Source organism: Phaethon lepturus, unplaced genomic scaffold (assembly GCF_000687285.1).
Source record: "Phaethon lepturus isolate BGI_N335 unplaced genomic scaffold, ASM68728v1 scaffold16842, whole genome shotgun sequence".
Taxonomy (NCBI): Eukaryota; Metazoa; Chordata; class Aves; order Phaethontiformes; family Phaethontidae; genus Phaethon; species Phaethon lepturus.
Genome location: NW_010524234.1, coordinates 45,426 through 67,632, shown reverse-complemented (window position 1 = coordinate 67,632; position 22,207 = coordinate 45,426).

Sequence of the window (22,207 nt, the reverse complement as noted above, 5' to 3'; positions counted from 1 at the left end):
TGGAGAGCTACCTGCTGTCCTTGGTGGGGAACGTGGCGTTTTGGCAGGGAATCCTGAGCCTGGGGAAGAGCTTGTTCCTCCCTGCAGCAGCCAGTCGTTTGCAGAGCTCTGTTTGCCCTGCTCTTCATGGCCAATTGTCTTCATAAAACATCAAGTAGAGGCATATGGATGGCATTTATTAATTACATTATCTCACCAAATTGACTTTTGCCATTGACCAGTTTAAACATTTTCCTTAGAAAAAGGAAAGAATTACAGGCTTTAGTAAGGCTCAGCGGCTGAACAAAGGGCTCTTGTCTCGTTATGGAAAAGTACTCTTTTGTCTTCTCAGTAGATTTGACTGACTATGATTTTTAACAGAAATGTTGTGTTTGAAACTGGCAAGCTTATTCGAGGCCCCGTGTAAGACCCTACTTGAATGTAAGTCATAAAGATGCCCTCCGTGCTGCGGCATTTGAGAGAGCACGCACAAGTCATGAGCAAGCAATTTGGTCCACATTCAAGTTGCTTTGCTCTCTCTGTTGTAGCAAGCATGAGAGAATTACTTTAGGCTGTTCTGTGAACAGCTTGTTGTTTGGTTGTCTTTGGTTCATGCTTACAAGACGATAATAAACTGCTATCTATAATCTTTTCAGGACTAATAATTTATTCATAGGTTACACGGCACTATTCAGTGATTTGGGAACAAGATTTCTCTTGCTCACATTGAAGTATAATTTGCAATCTCTCGAGTAAAGACTGCATTGGCGTTTGACCCTGTAATAATGACAGTTCTCTGTATGTATGTTGTTTTCTTGATTAGCTCAGCCCTGAGGGATGCTTTCAAAAGCACACTAGCTGTTTAGGCAGAAATACAAAATATGTGTAATCCTCAAAAGTATTGGAAAACTGATTGCAGTAGGAGAAAAATAGCATTTAACAACGATTTGCAACAAGTACTTTTGCGCTGAACAAATTATTTTTGTTGATGTCTCAAGTAGGGGGTTCATTTAAAGTGAAATAATGACTAATAGGGTGGTGATGAATGTGCAGAACTTGGTCTTGTCTGTAAATAGGCTATTAGTGTGTCACTTAAGCTGTGCTTAACTAAAGCCTGAGCTGGACGCTTCATCTGAAATCACTATTTTTAGTTTATATATAAACAACTTCTTCAGAAATCCCCCTTCTAAGCTAAATTGTTTTGTTCCAAAGGTGAATTGATTTGGGAAAGTTCAAATAAAAACCTTTTTGTCTGTGTTTGAGTTGTGAGTGTGAAGATAAATACGTACTTTGTACTCTTATTAAAAAGGTGGGGAGACAAAGGGACTTGCAGAAGGTCAAAGAGCCTGTTGATATGCGCAGGAACTGAACCAAAATGTTCAGAAACCAGCACTGTGATTAACAACCGGAATGTATTGTCTGTGCTTAAATATTATGGTGTCAGACATGTGTTGTTCCTGCTTGGTTAACCATAATAAAGCGTAATTTTCTCTAGAGGTGCATCCACACTAATGGAGGTCGCTTGTCACCTTTCAGATCAGTGTGAAGTGGCCCATCCTTATTTTTTGAAGTGTATTTCAGAAGCGCAACTGTAATGGTCTTGCAGAGCTGTAGAAAATGGTGCTGCTAAAGCAGTACAGCCTGGGAGGTGAAGTACTTCTTGGGGAGCAGCTGGGTGCATGACTGGTATGGCCTCAAGAGTAAGGATGTTTTGAGAGAAGAAAAGATGTCACATGCTTGCTGCCACATGAATGAATAACCTAACTAAGTCTTCCATCTCTCCTACCTTCCCCAGGATCCGCTTAGGTGTGTCTGCTGATGTGCCTCCATTAGTTATACAACTAGAAGTAAGCTTTCCTCTTTCTCTGGGCTGAGCTGCATTAATTCCAGCTGTGGTGACCCTGTGGTACCTGCAGGAACAGCTGGCTGGACGCAGCAGCTGGAGGGCACAGCTATGACCAGCCATGCCCTGTGCGCTTGATCTATTTTGGCTTTAAAAGCTGAGTCTTGCTTGCTTTTTGGACTGGGGTCTGCAGGGGAAGGCTAATAATGGGTGTGAATACATGGCATATCTTGCAGGCTGTGGAGCGGAGAGATGTCCAGGAGACAGATTCTTCCTTTGCGGTTTGTTTATCCATGCCCGCTCTGGATATGGAGATCCCAGAATCAGTGTGTCACTTAAACTGATTACCAGGTGAAAGCCTCCACAAAGCCTTTCCTTTTGAATCCCTTTCAAGTGTTGTGCAGTTCCGCATTCAAATATGCAGGCGCGGAGGTGTGACATTGATGGTGTTCTTCTCATTTAAAATGGAAACCTGCAAGGGAAGCAAAGCAGAAAGGTGAAGCTAGTTCAAAGTAATGGAAATGCATCATCTTTGGGACATCTGAAAAGTGAGCTTCCACTGAATACAAATTTGTGACATTGCATAAATAAAAACAGATATGGATTAGCCCTATAAATAAGAATAGTGTATAATTCCTGCGTCACGGATGTGCATAAAATAATGTTGCTGAGAAGCAAGATTCTGAGTTTTCTATGGAAGGAGGGTTGCAGAACATCCAGGTTCTGGGTGGGACTGCGTCTCCTCCCAGTCGGGAGCTCAGGGGCCCTCGGCACTTGCTACTGGTGGCAGTGCAAGCACAGTCAATGGAAGCGCGTGCGCAGCAAGAAGGAGCATCCGTCAATAGGGTGTGTGACATTTGGTTATGTTAGCAACTGGCTTGTGTAAGTCTCATTGTACGAGGTGAAATGTTCTCAAGAACTGCTGTCGCAGCATACAATGTTAGAAGATAAATGCTTTAGGATCATTGGTGGATTCAGCATCTGTAGCGTTGTGGAACTCACAAATCTCTTTCTCCAGGGTAAAACAAGAAAGATGACTAGTCCTGGAGGTAGATAGGAAAAGCTACTAAAGTGCCATGTGTATCTTCTAAATTCTTGTCTGTGGTGCAGTTGCTTAGAATTTTCCGGTCATGTGCACTTTGGTTATTTCTCATCTGTGAGGCCTGATTTTTTTGAATGTAACATCTTAAAATGTCATGAAATGAAACTTCTTGGAGTACATTTGAAATTACATGTTCATAGAGACTGCCTTCCACAGAGCATCCAGCACTGAGCTCTGCAGCTGTTGCAGTTCTAGCTTGGAAGGTCTTTGAACTCGGTGTGTGTATTTTATACAGATCTTTATTCTACATAGATCTCTATTTTACATATATTTTTATTTTATATACTTTTGTGTGCGTATCTTTTACAAAAGGCAGTGTGTCTTTCAAGTGTTAGGAAAAGAAATGCCCTGCAGAACATGAGGAGGACTCCCCAGTTAAATAAATAGAACAAAATGGCTCTCAAAATTGTCTTAATAATTCTCCTGGCCTGAATTAGGATGGGAAGAGCAGCCTCTCTGACCTTACGTACTAGCAAAAAAAGCCTTAAACAGAAAGTGGTCTTTATGAATGGTTTTCCTCTTGTTTCTCCACTTGTGATTTAATACAGCAATTTTGTAGCAGTTTTCCTCCATCAGTAGGATTTGATCCTGTGTACCTCTCACAGGTGCTTTTGGTTTGATTCTCCAGCACAGCTTTCCCTCTGCCCTCAAAGCCCTGGTCAGGTGCTTTCATCATTGCAAAATGTGAATGAGTTGGAAAAATATTGTTCTAAAGAGAAAAACTGGAAATAATAGTTAGCATAGGTCTGTACCTGACCTGGCCAGGCTGGGAGGTCACACCAGAACTGTTGGGGCCTGAAGGGACTCCTGGCTCAGCTGAAATTGTCTGTCCATGTTGCAGCTGGAGCTGACTGAATTTGTCTTTTCATGCTTTTTGGCCAAAACACTTTGGTGGACATGTCTGTCTGCTGCATGAAGACATGACAGAGGTCTCCAGAATTTTCCAGAGAGTTTGGCAGTGAGCAGGAGTTGGGTGAGGAAGCCCTGTGGAAAACCATGTGATAGCTTCTGCTCTTCTGGTAGGAGCTGTGGTCCTTCCTGCAGAGTGGCATAGAGCATCCGTTGGGGTGCGGACAGCAGAGATGACATGAGGACATTGAAGAAGAGGCAACTCTGAAAACTGACTATAAAAAGATAGATACCTTTTAACAGCCTTATCTCCAACATACTGAATAATGATTGGAAACCTCATTGTGGCTTAAAGGCCAGGCTGTGCAGGGTTTGAGGGGTGAGGAAAGTACGTACCATGTGGCCACCTGTTGGGCCCCTCACTACAAGAAGAACATTGTGCTGCACAATTGTGAGCATTGTGCTGCTTGAGCGTGTCCAGAGAAGGGCAACGAAGCTGGTGAGGGGTCTGGAGCACAAGTTTTATGAGGAGCGGCTGAGGGAACTGGGGTTGTTCAGTCTGCAGAAGAGGAGGCTGAGGGGAGACCTTATCGCTCTCTACAACTACCTGAAAGGGGGGTGTGGTGAGGTGGGTGTTGGTCTCTTCTCCCGAGTAACTAGCGATAGGACGAGAGGAAATGGCCTCAAGTTGCACCAGGGGAGGTTTAGACTGGATATTAGGAAAAATTTCTTCACTGAGAGAGAGGTGAAGCATTGGAACAGGCTGCCCAGGGAGGTGGAGTCCCCATCACTGGAAGTGTTCAAAAGACCTGTAGACATGGCAATTCGGGACGTGGTTTAGTGGGCATGATGGTGTTGGGTTGACGGTTGGACTTGATGATCTTGAAGGTCTTTTCCAACCTTTCTGTGATTCTGTGAAAAAGAGGCTTGCCTCCTTAAAGCGCAGGAGTGAGACAGGATGTTAAAAGTTGAGTTTGACTGGCTGTGTCTCGAGCCATGTTGCATATCAGAAATGGTTTTCTCTCTGGGGGCATTTACCCCAAGCAGCCATGCCTGGTCGAAGAGCGGGGCTATGTTCTGTACCGGGGGATCTCTGTGCCTTTGCTGAGGCTCCGGCTCAGGCTCAGTAATAAAAAGCCTTTCTGCTGGGGTGGGGAGGCAGAGGTGTGCCTGTGCCACCATGCTGGCGCTCACTGGATGGAGGGAACTTCTGAGCTCCTGATAACACAGGATCATTTGGTCTAAAATGGTTTGAGACAATACTTTTAATAGTATTGCTGTGCTGAAAGTGCCATTTCTTGTCTGTTTTGTAACTGTAGGGCGTTAGAAAGGGGAAATGACCTTTCTTTCCTTTTGTTCCTGTTCTTCGTGTGATTCAAATCCTGAAAAGCTCATTCTACCCTTGGCTAGTTTGGGGTTTTGTGCTTTCACTAATGCTGCTTTATTGACTATATCTTTCCCACTTACGCAAGAGCTGGTGACTTGGTACCTTGACGTAGGTCTCTTCTGGCGGACACCTGTAATTGGTCTTCTGCCTGATGGTACAAATTGTCATATACCAAAAGCCAGATAAACTTAGTAGTGATGAAGGTTTCCTGATACTTTTTTTGAGAACCATGAATCTTGTCTGTTAAGACAAGTTAAGAAGTCTTCTGCTCTTGTATTTAGTAATACTACTGAGATCATATGCCTGTAATTTTATTTTTTGTTTTTCCGACCTTCTCTATATGCACTGGATGAATTAGGCAGCTTTGGGTTATGACAGAAAAAATCTTAGTTTGAGAAGAAACTGCAGTGCTTCTATAATATGCAGATAGGAGTCTCTGTGATACTTCTTCACCATGTTGCTTCTTGCTGTTTCACATAACATCTGAGGATCTTATCCCCACTGGTTTAAATGGGTAGAGTTATTTGACTTGAGGAACCTGAGGAAGACTAAGGAGAAAACGTCTTCTGGCAGATGTTGCCAGTCTCAAAAAAAGTAGGTAGGATCCCCTGTCATGAAGATTGTGGCTGTACAGACAGTCAGAGCTGGCACAGTTCCCACGTAGTAGAGTAGCTCATGTGGCATTTCTGTATTTGTGATCAGAGATGAAGGCGTCCTAAGGGAGGATTAGCAAGAGTATTTTTGGGGATTTCTCTGTGGCTTCCTAGAGATGAACCGAAAAAGCTAATCTCTCTCTCTCTCTCTCTCTCTTGTTATTTAATTCAGCTAACCTAATTGGAAAACCTCCTTAGAGCAGGCCCTGGCAGCTAGCTGTAGCAGCTGTACAATTAGTAGTGTCACCTAACGGGAGAGCAAAACAAGGAGCGGTAGGAAACTGGAGGTGGGTGTTTCTGTGTATCTTAACAACCCTCTCATCAGCCAAGCTTGCTAGAGTGAACTCAGCTGTGAATTTTAAGAGCTTAAAAAAAAAAGAAAAAAGAAAAGTCTGAGTTTTTAAAGACTTAAAATACTGAATGCCTCGATTTTCTAACCGCCAGTCTTGTTATGCTGTTAAGCTCCACAAAAGGTGTATTTGACCCCAGAGTTACTGTTTTGGCTATGTAACACCCTCGTACTACTTGAAGCATTCAGTTTTGGGGTTTGGGCATTCTTGTAGTTAATGTACAGATTAATTTATTAATGAAATTTTACACAAACGTGACTTGATGTGGGGGCTGATGGGCTCTATTTGCCATTTCTCAGGGTGTGAGCAGTCAAGCTGTGTGGGGAAGAGGTGTGTAATTAACTGCTTTATATACCTGGGGTGCTTCTTTGGCCTTTGCCCTTCCAGCTTGGCTACTGGAGTGTGCTTTATTTGGGGATAGCCCTGAAGCCCATTAAGAGCAGGAGCTGGCATGGAGGAGAGCATCAGCCCTGGGGCTGACCGTGCTGCAGCGGGGCAGGAGATGCTGGAGACGGTGGCAGTGATGCTCCCCAACCACACAGTTCAGGGCTGTACGTAGGTACCAGAGGGCAGAGACAGGTTTGTGTTTGAATCACCAGCTTGGCACTTTCCAGCTTTACATGATTAATTACCATCATGCTAATATAATTTAGCCATACATGTATATTCGTGGAGCGTTTAGTTAAGCGTATGCGTGGGGCAAGTCATAATTTCCCAATCTGTGCAGTTACGTGGTCATCATAATTGAAATGTGTGACCCATGGTTATAGAGGATGGTTTTTGGAAGTGCTATTAACCGAGTGGCATATGTCAGGCACTGGAAAATGTAGGCTATTTATAATTATCCACAGGTGGAGAGGGAGGCAGCAATGCACAGTACTAGTAATAATTATCAGCAGTATAGAAGTTCATCTCTTAAACCGTTGGGTCTAATGCACTAAAAAGTATTTGGTCTGAAGTCTGGCACAGCCTTCAGATGGAGCCGTTCAAAGGCATCCTGACCTAATTTTGCTGCGGAAGTGTGCGAGCCTTCCTCATTCCCCTAATTTCTTGCAGAAGGTTTCAGTGATAAAGTCTTCCTCCCTTACACGTGCATATGTTTTACCGCAGAGCATTTGAATGAAAGCAACCATTACAAGCCAGGTGGTAAATATAGCGTGTAGCTTCACAGAAATGACCTTCAATTAAGCAGAGGTGGGCCCTTCTCCTGCGCTTTGCAGTTGTCAATTAGCTTTCCTTAAGACTTTTTTTTAATTTGCTGGGTCTTTTTGTGACTAATTGCAAAGCCTGAAGCGCAGTGCTGGCTCGGAGTTTATGAGTAAAGACTTCATGTTATGCTGAACTCCTATTTCAGTGAACATTTAAAAAACGTGAAGCAGCTTACAAATAAAAGTTTGCTTTCTTTTCCAGGGAAATAAGTCATTAAATTATAAAACATTGTCCACGGAGCTATGTAAATTTATCAATTAAAGCATATAGCATAAGTGTTTTGACTTTCTTTTGGATAAATCAAAGCAGATGTAACGATTTTATGCCTTAATGGGCTTTTATCTTCAAAAGAAAATGGGGAAAAAAGGAGTCTATTTTTCAGCAGTGCTGTGTACTGCGGCGATGGGTAGTGCTCTGTGTTATTGTCTGTGTAGGTGTAGGCTGTTTTTATCAGAAGATAAAAACAAACAACGCAACCTGAACTGAGGGCTTTTAAATTCTGTCTAACCTGTCACTTGGTACGTTTTCTCATGCCATTATCACCACAGCGGTGGTTGTAAGACTACCAGTTTCCTACCAGAAATGCTGCTTTTTGTTCACTGTGGGTTTTTTGTTGCTAATGGTATTTCTGAGCAATACAGCTCACTACATGGTAACTGTAGTGCACTTAATTGTAAATTGTATCTTAAGTTCTTTATTTGCTCTTTTTCTCTGCATTCTCTTGTGCTTCCAACCTCATTAGACTGATTTTTTTCCCCCTGCCCCCTTCACTGCTGCTTTTGTGCTGTCAGGCAAGCCAGGTAACTGTTAGCGTTGGCACTGCTCTTCAGTCTCATGTTGCAAGTCCAAGATCCAAGAGCAGAAGAAAAGGTAGACGAAAAACCAGGCCTGCTCTGGTCCTTTGCCCACCCTCAGGAATCCTTCTGCTCACTCAGCTGCAGCAGTGAAAAGGGGGGAGTGGGGAGGGGACGGCTGGGAGTGACCAAAGTACTGGCAGAACTCTTGGTGGGAAGGGGATGCTGGACTGCTGGCACGCCTTGGCCAGACCGTAATTCAAGGAAGAGCTTGGAGGTGGCTGGTCTGGGGTGGAAAAGAGTCCCTGTATCAGGGGTCGTAGCTCCATCTTTGACTTGTCAGCTGTGTCTGACAGCACCGGAGCAAGCGAACCAAGCGTTTAAGCAGACGTGGATGATTTGAGCACCGCATCCCTCATCCCCTTTGATTTTTGGAAAGTGAGCGTGTGGAGCCAAACTTTGCAGCTTGGCATTTCTTTCTGCTTTTCAGGTTTTTCTTGGAAGCCTTTGTATTTCTCTTCAGGGTCTGGGGAAGGACGGGAATGGTGGGTGCAAGGTGCTGACAAAGCTGGTGCTCCTCCTCTGACCTACAGCATCACTTCAAAATTATTTTTGTGCAAATCATCATTTGGCTGTTTAAGCGATCAGTAACTGTGCTCGCTCAAATGGAGGGGGAGCTGGCTGAAGTTAGGCTGAAGTTTGGATTAGCTGGAGCAGTATCAGGTTACCGAGGGCACTGAAATCAAGGTGACAGCTGCTTTCCTTATGCTATAGTGAAACAAAATATCCCAAACCCTTCCACAGAGCCTTACCAGATACATCAACCTCAGTGCTTTTACTCTTTCCACAAGTTGGTGGAATACTTAGCACTGTTGGCTAATGAAATATTGGAGTGCTAATCTCTTTCCATGGGCACCAGAGGGGAAATCGTTGAGCATCGCTGCCCCGGGAGCACAGGCGTGTGCCTGCACCCAAGAACGCTTTCAAGCATCCACACCCTGCATGGTGAGCAACCTGTTAACGCGACCCTTTCTCCCTCCCACCCCTTCCCAGGTATTTACACTTGCCCTTAAGTAACCATTTCTTTCTTTGGCTACTTAAGCTGACGTTCTTTGAGATACTCAGGAGTGAAAAACGGGAGCTGCTGCTCTGGAGACGCGTGTTTGAGGAGCAGGCAGTGAGAGTCCTCTCTGAGCTCCCTTCTAATAATACCAGTTGATTTTATTTTATTTTAAACAAAAAATCCTGTGGGTGTCTTAGCCACAGAAAAAAACCCACAAAAATACCTTGCTTGGGGTGCAGTTTGCTTCCAGTGATGGAGGGCGAGCACGTGTGGGGAAGAGGTTTATGTGAAAGACTAAGATAAATGAAGACCACAGAAATTACTAGTCCTAGGCTTTATTGCGAGACCGCGACTGAAGTTTTAGGAGTTGTTCTCTGGTACAAAGCCTTTTATTAACAGGTTCCTTTTCAGAGAAAACTAGTCTTGGGCTTAGTTTTTGGATTGCCGGAGGCTTGCTCCCAAAATACTCAGACAGCAGGGATGAGAGACTTAAAAATTGTGGAGCGGGAGGGAAAGGCAAGAATTCTAATTGCTGAGCCTCACTGTACGAAAAGTGTAGCTTTAGTTGTTATGTGACAACTGCCACATCCCCTTTCTGGTTAGGAAAGGCAAGAACAAGGGGTGAACGGACTCTGAGAAAATCATCTGGATTAAACTTGACTCACACAGGTCTGATAAAATGCACCAGGAATTTCCCTGAGTGCATTTGAAGAGCTGGCTGCAGAGCCTGAGGCAGGTGGAGGGAAGGTGGGCAAGTCTCCAGCTGCAGGGTTTGCAGGAGGCTCCTTCCCCGCCACGAGCTCCCTCCACGCAGCCCTCCCGTTCCACCGGGCTGCCAAGGGCGACTGGAAACCTCCCCTTTCCCTGGCCACCGAGCCTTCTCCAGCTTATGGAAAAGCACGTCTGTCTCACTTCATTTGTGGTCAATGACGTGAAATGTTTCCAGAGTTGAGAGTACGCTCTGAGCCGTGCTGATACTCCCGTCAGGGCAAAGAAATGGGGTGAGAGTTAAGGTATTGGTGGAGCATGAACTCCATATTTCCTGGCTTGCAGCTTCTTGGTTATTTCAAAGCACCTAGTTTAGCCTTTTATCTTTTCTCAGTTGCACCTAACTGGGGCGAAGCCTGTGCTGTGCGGAGACTGTGTTGGACGACGTGCATTTTGAAGCGGGGAAGCTGCTCAGTAGTGAGGAAACATGAATATCTGACAAACAGCTTTTATACCTCATGATTTTTACTCTTAGAAGCTCTGGAGCACTAGGTGCCCCAACAGCAAATCTCCCATGAGCAAAAAACTAAGCGGTGTTAGCCACAACAGCCTTGGTTGCATCCAGGCTTTCCCAGGGGGACTAGTTAACCTGAGCCCTTGCAAGAGGATGGCTGGGGTGTGCCAAGTCCCTGCTCGTGCAGCAGAGATCCTGCATGGCTCCATTTTCAAAATTTTGGATTTTTTTACCTTACAATGCAAGTAGAGGCTGAAACTGGAAGGCTGACCTCTTGCATGAGGTGACAGCTTTTTCCAAGGCAAAAGGAACAAACACCAAGGAAATTAAAGGGAAAAGTGTTCCAATAAGAATTTTTTAGGGCTATTTTGTTTTCTTTTTCCATAATTATTTTTAATCCTCTCCTGCTGGCAGCATAAGAGGCATCAGAAGAAGGCAGTGTGTTCATTAGGTGTGGTGCAGGACTTGTGAAGCCTGACCAAAATGAATAGGCTTCACTGGATGGTCATTGAGTACATGCTCTGGAAATAACACCATTTTCTCTTGGGGTTTGGGAGATGAAGGGGGACTCTCTTTCAGTCCTCCTACTTATTTAAAATAATATGCTGTCATGCCAAGCAGGGCAGGATTCATTTTTTCTGGTGCTGGGAGTAGCAGCTCATGATGAAGAAACTGGTGGTTTGTGACTCTTAGTTTGTTTCCTTGTATTTTTGATGCTTGTGTTCACAGAAGCATAAGAAAGTATATTTTCGGGAAAGTTGTGAAATGGCTGACATTTTCCAAAGGGACAGTGTGTCTCTTTTGGCAACATCATGGTCAAACAAGTAAATATGTATTTTGGTAAGGAGCCTAATTTTGAAAACATCTATGGATCTGTTCCATCACACCCTCCTTAATGTGTTTGTAATTCCAGGCTGTCTTGGAAACACCACAGATGTCGAAGCCAAGTTTTTTTTCTTTTTTTTTATATTTCATGAATTTAAAATTACTTTTTAATTCTATGATAAAGGTCTGGATTGCTGCACAGTAAACACACAGGATTTCTAGTGTAATTAGCACAAGTTAGGGATGAAGCAGCCCAGAAGTCCAGTAATGGTGTCTCAGCACTTTCTGCGAAGGTAAAGGCAGCTGAGTACCAACTTCTATTCATTTTTTACTTCTCAGCTGAAACTGTTGCTGACAGAGTTTATTTGGGCATTTTTATTTCCGATGTGGAGTGATCTGCCCTCAACTAATGAAAAATGTCAAACTTTCCTCTGCTGAAAACTTGGTAGAGGGGATGGACTAATGCTGCACTGCTGCTGATCTCTTGTGGGTACGGAGGGCACAGGGAAAATCAGATGGAGAGACACGGGGAAAGAGAAGAGCCACAGCATGACATTATGTGCCGAAAATCGTCCTGTGACTGCTTGCAACCAGCTAACACCATTCCAGAAAATTCCGCATGCTTTGGAAGTGGCTGCAGCAACGGGAGAGAGGCAGCTCACCCCAAGAAAACCCGCTTGATTCCTTCTAATTTTGCTTTTGTTGCTTTTCCGTTTTCTTTCGTGACATGGAGGATGTGGCTGCAGTCAGTTCCTCGCCGTAGTCTGCCCAAGGGCCAAGCGAAGTGCTGACGGCGAGTGAGCGGGTACCCGGCATCGTCGCTCCCAGCGGAGGTGCCAGGAGGTGAAGGAGTTGCATCGTCTCACCAGTCCCTGAGCCACTCACCTCCTCCAAACCGGTGCTTTGTCAAGGAAGCGTGGTAGTAGTTGCAAGTAATGTTGTGAGAGGTGAGGGCAAAGGTGGTGGTGGATTTATTTGTGGGACTCCAAAAAAGAAAAAATGATCTGTGGAAGTGGAGGTGTGTCTGCTACTGTAGCTGCTCTTGTGAAAGCAGAGGACTGCGTTCACTAGGAGAAGCAGGACGGAGTGGCAGGTTGGATTTAAGTGATTTTTATTTAAGATTATTTAAGTGGAAAAAATGCAAATGCCCTTTGTGGTATTTCACATTTTAACTGATGTGAAAATATACAAACCGATATAGCTGTTATGTCAATAATTCAGCATAATGTAAGAAATATCTGCCTCCTATTGCAATGCCAGCAAATCAGTTACTGCTTTGTTATGCTCATGTATGAAGTAAAGTACCTGTATTTTATTGGTTTATCTTTGGAAATCTATATGATTCAGGGCTTTCAGCATATGAATTAATCAAGTTAAAGGTTATGCATCACTGCATATGTTTATAATGTTCTTACTTATGTGATAAAAATTAGCTGATATTTTATATGAACTATTAAAACTTACTTAGCTTTTACCTAATAAATATTTATTAGCTGCTAAGTATCAGTCATTCATGCCTGATAAATGAGGTTCTACAGGAGGCAGCTTCAGCTGGGAAGGCATCTCTCTCCTGCCCTCTCTGCACAGTTCTACATTAAGCGACATCTTTCCCACCTGTTGCTTTTTGCCTGCGGTTGGAATGTCCCTCTTCAGCGCTTGTCACTGAGTCTGGATGGAGATGTGGGTATCTTGCACTTCCCAGCACTGAGAGAGGGGTTAGTTCTCCGGGGCAAGTCCTCTCAGAGATGTGAATTGGTTTGCTTTGCAGGGAGGATTGAAATGGATCATCTACTCAAGCGATGCTGTGATTTCTCTGTGGGAATTTAGGTGGATATTACGCATGTCACATAGCTGAGTTTCTGAACACATTTTTCTTTTCAAAGTCTGCTTTTAAATGTCGATATACTCATCTCTGAAGCTTAAGCATCCAGAATTGACAGGTGTTCTTTTAGGACTGGATGGTCTGTAGAGAGACAAGTAGGAAGACAGTACTAAAATAAAGCATTAGGCTATTTGGGATTGCTGGTTCAGCTTTAGTATTGGGGGATGACAAGTCTGGGAGTTGTAATTACATGCATTATTATGGATGCCGTTTTCCAGGACACCGTGGGCCATGTGAATGCATGTAGAGTTCGAGGTGGAGAGGGCAGGATTGTCTATGGAACAGGAAAGCAATAATTCATCTGTATGCATTATGGCTGTTTGATGGCAAGGGCATGATTCCCTTTATGTATGAAAGCATTGTATGTTGCAAGGCGGAAAAAAGGCAGGACAAGGGGGAGCCGAAAAGAACTGGCCAGAATTATATTGGTTGGTTTGTTAAGAAATGACAGACTAGGTAAAAACCCACTGAAAGAAAAGATCCGCCCCAAAGTCTGATTTTACCATGATCAGCGACGGCCGAGCAGGATAACCTCAAACAATAGCTTGGGATATGCTGCTGGGTCTTTTAAAAAGAAATGATTGGTAAGTGGTATTTTGCTGATGCATTAAATGGTGGTTTGCTGCAGAACTGCCTTGGGAAATCCAAACAAGCTAGGGACTTTACTTGTTCAAATGTAAAATTTCTATTGCCTAGCAGTGCGGGGATTGCTATGCATCAGCATGATCTGCTCGGATTATGGAGCCAGATTTCATTATATGCTTTTACCATTTAAAAAAGTCAACACTTCATAGTAATTTTGTATAAGGAACACTAGATACTGTATTAATTTCCTTTTCAGTCAGTGTGTTCTGTGTGAGGTTTTGTTTATTTTTTTTTTAAAGAAATGAAATTTTGAGGATTAAAAGTAACTTTCAAGGGTGTAATTACAACGCAGTTCTCTGCTGCATTACAGTTGTTTTGTAAACTGTTGCTATGCAGCTGAACTTACCCTTTGAATGAAGCCTTATGTACCACCGGAGTTAATACTTAAACCAAACCACCCGCTTAAAATTGGCCACCCATTACCCCAGTTACATTAAATTAGAATCTCCGGTAACAAAGTGAAAAGGTTCTTGTTTTATAGCATGAGCCACTTTCCCACCCTCAGGCAGCGAACTTATTTTAAGTCTCTTGCTCTGAAGAAAATAGAGTTTAGTCCTCCAGCTGCACATGGCTGTCTCAGTGCCACGAAAATAGAAACCGGTGCTATCCCAAATGCATAATTCATCCCATAGCTAGCAGGCATTCATGCAATACAGTAAATGGCGATGGCTGCTTTGTGCGTGCCGCGGGCGAAGGGCAGCACCGGGGCTGTGGTGCCCGCGCTCGCGTGCTGGTTCCTGGCTCAGCCTCTTCCATCCTGCGCCCGGTGGGAAGGGTGCCCTAAGGACAATGCGGGCAGCCTGGCAGGCTCGCTGGGCTGTGCAGGGACCCCTCTGCTTTTGGCGAAGTAAAGGCTGACCTTGCACCCACTTAAGCTATGGGGAGACTTAACCTCATGTCGTCTTGGTTGAATGCAAAGCAAAGAGCTGTTCAGAAGGCTTCAAGCATTATGGAAAATTATTATGTTCAGAATTTGTTTAGGAAAAATGCAGTTTTGTAAACTATATAACTACTGTATGATATATTTTTCTTCCTTTCCTCTTTCCCACAAACCAGTACTTGTTTCCTCCTCTTCATGGCATCAATGTTAGTTGTTACTACCACCAAAAATGGAGAGCTGGGATCAAGATGCGTTGACTGTTGGATATTCAAGAAGTGCAGCATAAAGTAGATAATATTAATAGCAAACTTTTCCTTGTCTGCTTCTAAGCGACATTTTTTAGAGCATTTCTTAATTTCCATTAAGGAATTTGGGATACTCTTGCTTTTACCCTTGGTTGTATCTGAGCAAATGCCATCGACTTGAGTGAAGTTTGTGTTGTAGTAATTGGACATGTTACTCCAGCATAGCAAAAAAAAAAAAAGCTGTAGTTTTGGAGACACTGAAGGATGGAATACTCTTGGGTAGAAAGGGGAATACAGAAAGGTGATGTTGTTTTTCTTATTGAGTGAAAGCATGACAAAGATAGCTGACCTGTTACTTGTTTTGATAATAGATACATACACACCTATTTCTCTACTACTTTGACTGTTAGAGGAATAAGCACGGCGCAGTGAAAATAAATACAGTACGTCAGTGAAAGGTAGAAGTTTAGGTGGCTTCTCAGCAAAGAGAGGAAATGGTTTGAAGACTGTCCTGTACAGGTGCAGAGTGACAATCATGCAAAACTTTTCATCATTACGATGCCTTTCAAAAGAGATTTTCTTTTAAAATAGGCTTCACCAAAGTGAGTCTTTAAAAAAAAAAAAGTTCCTTACTTGCTCACAGCTTCCTTCACCTCTCTTCCAAGGCATTTTTGTTGCTGTATCTCTGTGTGCATGTAGGACATAGATTTGACAGAACATTTATTTAGGAAGGTGCTAGTCATGCTAGATATCCATCAGTGACTCTGATGGGTGCAGGGAAGCGTTGACTCTTTCATGGTTATGGCTTGAGGAAGTTAATCCCCAAATTAAGTGTATGCTTGAACTAGTGGGAGAATGGCACTCAGAGAAGTGTGTCCGTCTTAATTTCCCAAGTATGTCCCTAGTGCCAGCAGTGGGGTGGGCAGCCCTCCTGCCTGAGCCCAACTGCCAGCTCCCTGTGGGGCCAGTGCCCCAAGCCCCCCATGGCACCTCTGCAGAGGTGAATGAAGGCAAGGGTGGCTTGGAGGTTCCCTGGCTCCGCTGCCAGCTGTGTCCTTGCTGGGGAGCAGGTGGGCTGGGCGCATGGCTGGAAGCCCTCCACTGCCCCATGGTACCTGCTTGGTTGCCCCACTGACCTTTCCTCCTCCTGTGGCTGAGGGATGCGCTGCTCTGCTGTTGGCATGTGGTGGCCACAGGGACAAATGCTGCCTGGGGTCCAGGTCACGGCTTGCCCACATGGCCACAGTACCTGAAGGCAAGCGACGTCAGGAGGCTTGAGGATTTCAGTCATCAAGGGAGAGAGGTCAAGCTGGCAGCAATTCCTTGTTGCAGCAGTCAACATCTGTTAGTGCGTGTGCTTTGCTCTGCTGGATGATGGTTGTTTATTTGCTGGGATTTAGGACAGCCTCAGTCTCCACTTTACTTATTACTAGATGCTGCTGAAGAAAGTGTTTTGGTTGCATAACACTAAATAGTGGTTGATCCATCACCTCACTTGGCTCTCTTCAGCTTCTGGTGATTGTTGACCTTTAAGTAAAACTTTGTGCAACTGTGATAGAGTTTGTGCTGTGACAGGTATAAGCAAGGCTCCAGCTGGGCCTCATGTGTTAGACACGTGCAGTAGATGCTGTCTGGGGATGCTGGTGGTGATGTTCAGGTTAGATGGACCCCATGCGTTATTATTTGTTACTCTTGCATCTCTCTCATTTTCTAGGACCTCTTAATTGTTAATAGTGCCAAATAAAAAGATCATAGGGCTTTAAAGTACAAGCACATACTTGTATGGTGTCCTAAAGTGCTTTAGAGTTGCAAATAAGTAAATAAAACAAAAAATGAAGAGAACTTGTATTTTCAGAGCAGTCCTTTATAGCATGAGTTTAAAAAAAAGAAAAAAAGCAAATCATATGCAATCCACGACTTAAACACATGCTGCAAGGTGAGCACGCTGAGCAAGCCCAGGTGTGGGTCCCTGGTGGGACTCCTTGTTGTGCATAAAATGAGGCATGCGTGGGGCATCTGATGGAGGCCCAAGCTCAGTCACAGGTCGTAGGCAAGCCCTAATCCAAAAGTGCTCGCAGCGCACTGGGCCAAAATTGACCCAGTGTGTTCCTTGGGGGCTTTGTTGGCTCCATTAAAATGCTCCATGAAGTGTTTTCACGGATTTGGATTGATCCAAGACAGGCCAGAGCATGCTCTTGTCTGCTGGAGATCTGTTTATTTATTTATGAACTTAAAAAATAAGGCTGTCAATGTAAGTGCTCTGGAGGGAGGAGAGAATGGTACAAAATTCAGTATAAGCACCGAATGGCATGAACACTTGGACTAACACTGCACAGACTGCTTGATTCAGTACCATATCTCAGTGAATAGACTGTGAAGGAAGCAAAACCCACAAAGTGTTGTGTTGGGAGGAGCGGCCTGTGTAGCCCAGGCTGAGCAGGAGGAGCTGACACAGGCAGAGAAGAGGCAGCTGGCTGCCTTGCAAGTTTGTCGTAGGAACCGTTGCTTCTTTTAAAAAATAGAAAAACGAATCAAATTATATATACTGATGGCAGTTTATGTGCTGTGTTTGGCAATTAAAGTTAGGAATGCAGCTGAGAGGGGGGATGCAGATCACCGCAGACAAGTGTGGAATTGCCTCAGTGGAAAAGATGAGTAACTCCAGAAAAGCCTCCTGTACAAGCAGCTCACGTATTTTGGTCAGAAATTCCCTTCAGAGAGGGAATTGAAATGACAGAAGTCTGTGAGTCTTGACAAGTTTCCACCGTGCTAATTGGAAGAAAGGATGTTTTTTCTGTGCCTCACGTGAAGGAAACCAGTGGTTGTCGTTGCCTGTGTAATACTGTTATCCATCGTTCCTAAGTGTGACTGAAGCACAACGCGTGTGCCATGTCCCCGCTTTGGTTAAGTAATACTTTCCATCCCAAGCTCTCCTTGCAAATCTGTTTGTGAAGCACTCTTGTTTTGCTTACTTGGTAACTGGCAGTTGCCTGCTCTTCTCTTCTCCCAGATCCTCACCCCCACCCCAAACTCAAACTGCTTAGCAGTGTAGGTATAAACCTATGTCATCTGGCCTGTGTCAGGAGCTGCAGTCCAGGTCTGGCTGAAGCCCAGGCTGCTGGATGGCCACTGCCTTGCTCCTGCTTGAGGTTACACTGCACAGCACAAGCAGTGGATGTTTGCAAGGGCTGGAATTGCACGGTAGTGCCTGGGAATCTGCAGGTGTAGACTTTGGTCTAGCATTGAGTTGGCCAACTCTTACCAGGTGTAGGCACTGATCTAGCAGAGGTTGTGCACGTGAACCTCAGAGACGTTGCAGAGTTGGGCCCTCCAAAGTTGATGCCACATGTCACACATGGACTTAGGCCTTAATTCTGCTCTTACATACTCACTATCCCTGGAAGTAATTTATATTTCTGATTCTGTTCTTTGTCTCCTGCGAGAGAAGCTTTGGTGTTGTGTCCCATATAGATCAGGCACAAATTAGGTCTAGTTTATTGAGCTGGGGTACTTCGCTTGAAACTGCGCTCACTCTTGTGTCCCCCCGAAGCTAGTTGGCCTGCCCCTGCACTGGGGACCTGGCAGGATCTGTAGGCACGCACCCTGTGGTGAGTGCGGTGGGGAAGCCTGTAGTCTGTTCTGCACCGTTCCAGAGGATTTGGCAAAGCCATTCCCACTCTGCCGTTAGGCCTGGGCAGATGAATGTGATTAAAAATAGATCTGGCCGCTAACTGTTTGAATTCCTAGGTGGCTGAATTTCCATGTAATAGGACTTTCACCATAATTTATCCTCTTGGGGTGTATTAGCGATGAAAAGCTGCCTTTCTGCAATCCCAGTTTTATTCATCATGTTTTGTTTCTGCAGTTGCTCAGCCTTTATGTCACTCATCTTTGCCACTAAGTAGCTTTTGCTACTGTAAAATTCAAGCTGCTCTATTGAAGACAAGCTATACTGGGAAATTACACCTTTTTTACACCTCTTCCAGTATGTCCTTTCCTTCCTTTCTCTGTTTTTCTCATACCACTTCAGCCTCAGGGTTCAGGTGATGAAACCTCCTTTGCTCTCTGTCAGCGAGACCTTCCTCCCGTTTGAGGGGTGGCCATCAGGCAGCAACGTGCACCTGGATGCTCACACGTTACACGGCAAACCCTGGCCTGGGTGTGCAAGGTGCTCGCTGTGGTACCCGCTTCTCCCGTCAGCAGGTCTGTCTGGTGATGGAGGGCTGGTCTTCTCCTGAGGCTGCCTCGCCCGGAGCGACGGGAGGGTGGTGACTTGGAAAGTAGAAGAAACTGATGCGGGTTGCATAGCAAAGGGGTTTTTCTCTTTGGCAGCTGTTTTATTTGACTGAAATTCCAGCAGCCATGCTTCGTGCGTGACTCTTGGGGAAGCAGGTTTCCAAATTGTATGGGTGCAGCAACTTGGCTGGTGCCAGCAGTCGATATGACCTGTGCTTGTCCCTCAAGGTGTGTGACAACTGCTTGTGTAATGTCGATAAAAGCAAAACGTACAGGAGCAGTTTTTTGCCCTCCCTTTTTCCAAGTGAAGCTTCAGCTTTGGACCTCTCTTCTCTCTGATACGCCAAGGCAGCACACCTCAAAAAAGGTGGTGTGTGAGTTTGAAAAGACAGCATAATCTGCAATGTGGGGTTTCCTGTAGCATGTCACCTCACCCTGCTTCAGCAGCCCTTTGAAGAACTTGAAGAGGAAAGTATAGTTTATAGTTTATGACATGTTTATGTGGAAACAACAGTATTTTACCATAGACCTGTATTTTTCACTATCTTCCCTAACTCACCTTAAACTGCTCAACTGCTCAAAAGTGTATGCATTATAAAGTTATTATTTCAGGTTTTATATCCTTTACATATATTCTCTGGGAAGTTTTTATAAAAATATACTTTTTTTATGTCATTAACTTCCTATGTAATTTTCTTCAGTGGTGTACAATACTGAATGAACATTCCTCCTGTTTCTTGAAGCATCTTGCCTTTGCTAGTGTATAACGTTTCTGCAATTCACTAAGCTTTATAAGAGTTTCTTCGTAGTGAATGAAAAGAATTGCAGGTATTTCAGGAATCTATGAATAGCTATTTCATAATAAAAGGCTAATAAGAGGGGGGCAATTTTTCCTGGTGATATGAGTTTCAAGAGAGGTGAATACTAAGAGCTCAGTGTTACGGCCTCCTTGCTAAAACTTGATACGTAGCTGTATAAAAGAAAGCTGTAGTCTTCAATGAGATTGCAGGGAGATAAAAATACAGATCCGCGCTGTGTCAGAGTATTTCTCCCCAGAGCACTGAGTGAGCACTGAGGTCTCTTGTATCTAAACCAGAAGTGACAGCAGGATTGCCTTCAGCATGGCCAAGAGCTAAGGTAGAAGGAGGGGACTGGGTAAGAAGTCCCATTAGAGCACCTGTAAAACGTAAATAACTAAATTACTTGCAAATTCTATAGTATGCTACAACTCTGTCTCTGGTAAGTAGCGTTAAATAATTCTCATTTGGAAAGACATCTCAGGATGACTTTTACCTTTTAGAAAAGTAATTCTGCTAGATTTGCTTTGTTCTGTGTAGAGAATTGCAGTAGCTGCTGTGAGAGACCTTCAACCTTAATGCCTTCCTTTTAGGAAGTGGTATTGCTAATGGGAAGTTGTACAGATTAGGTTGTATCAGTGCCTGGTTTCTATCAAACAGCTTGGCAGGAATTGCTGGATTCTCTGCTAATAGATTCGGTCCAGTAATGGTGTATCTTTCTAAATGCAGTCTCAAATGAGATGCTGTAGTATGACTCGTGTTTCATGACAGTACTTAAGAGTTTTGCCTTGAAATCAGGGAGGCTTATTGTGCTTCAGTTTACTTATGTTTAATTTTTAAGCAGGGATTTCCTTGAGCTAGGTACTCAGTTTTACTTAAGGCACATAATAAGGTAAGTATCAGATGTGGATGATTGTTTAACGGCCATGGATTTTCACAGTGTAATTAAGGTTAATGTTTTCCTAAACTTATTTGTTTTTCTATCTTTTTCAATTAGTGTCCAATATAAAAGATAGGTTTGTAGGCTACCTCTGTTCTAATTTTTTGTTCCCTAATGTGATTTAATTATTTCTGTGGGGTAAAAAAACCCTCTCTGGTTTGGCTTCAGTATTTCTACAAAGTATAATCTTAGAGGAATATGCTAAAAGCTGAATTTGGCTAAACTTTTATTTTTCCTCTCTCAATAGTAATGATCAGCAACAGGTTTCTGTAATTTAAGGCTGCATCTTCTAAAGGCAGTAATACTACCTATGCTGTGGGTTCAACCCACACAAGGTGGGTTTCATTACAGATACTGAAGAGGGGACATCTCTCAGTCAGTAGCTCCAACAAAATAAAGGTCTTCTTTCCTGTTGTCAGAAGCAGCCTTAGGATTTTTATATTGGGGGAAGTTACCCCAAATAAGTAAGTCTAAATTTACACATAGTACTTGTGCTGTATCAATTTTGAAAATAATGCTCATTCCTTCATAAAGTCAGAGACATTTGATTTAATGCAACTTGTTCAAGGCAGTATTGGCAAGACACAGACAAATCTTGCCCATGTATCTGAAAGCAGTAGAAACATTTAGATGACATCTTGCTTCACACAGGAAAAATTTTAGGCCCAGATAAAGGGCCTTGTTCACTGAGAAAGTTTAAACTGGGAATGTGTTTTCGCTTTAAAAAGACAGAACATACATAGAGTACACAGCTTGCTAATGACTTCTAGTTACCTGTGACTGTTGTTATTGCAGCAACTATGTTTTGTTTGAAAATCAAGGCAATTTAGAAGTATATGCAAGTTTTCTAAACAAGATAAAGATAAAAAAAACCCCTCTCTGTCCCTCCCAGCCTGTGTTCTGATCCTCAAGCTGTTGTGAGGTGTTTGTGTATTGTTTTCTTTTCCTCACAAGAGGTACTTGTATTTAAAAGAAATTAAAAGTTCTTGTGGGAATGCCTGTTTTGTAGGAAGTTGTCAAGGCTTTCTAGTTGTATATGCAGTAAAGCTTACGTGTTACTTGCACAAAAGTTAATTGCTCCTATGTTTAACTTAATCACAGACCTCAAACATATAAAGGAATTAAAATCTGGGACTTGTTCTTCCTTGGTGGTCGCTGGATTTTGTGAAGGTTGTTTTTTTTGGTGTGTGTCTTATGTATAGAGCTTTATTTTTTTCTAAAATTGTCCTTTTATACCCTTTAGAATTATTGCAATAATGCAAAATGCCCATTTTTAATATAATTGAGTGCAGTATGGAGTACAGTC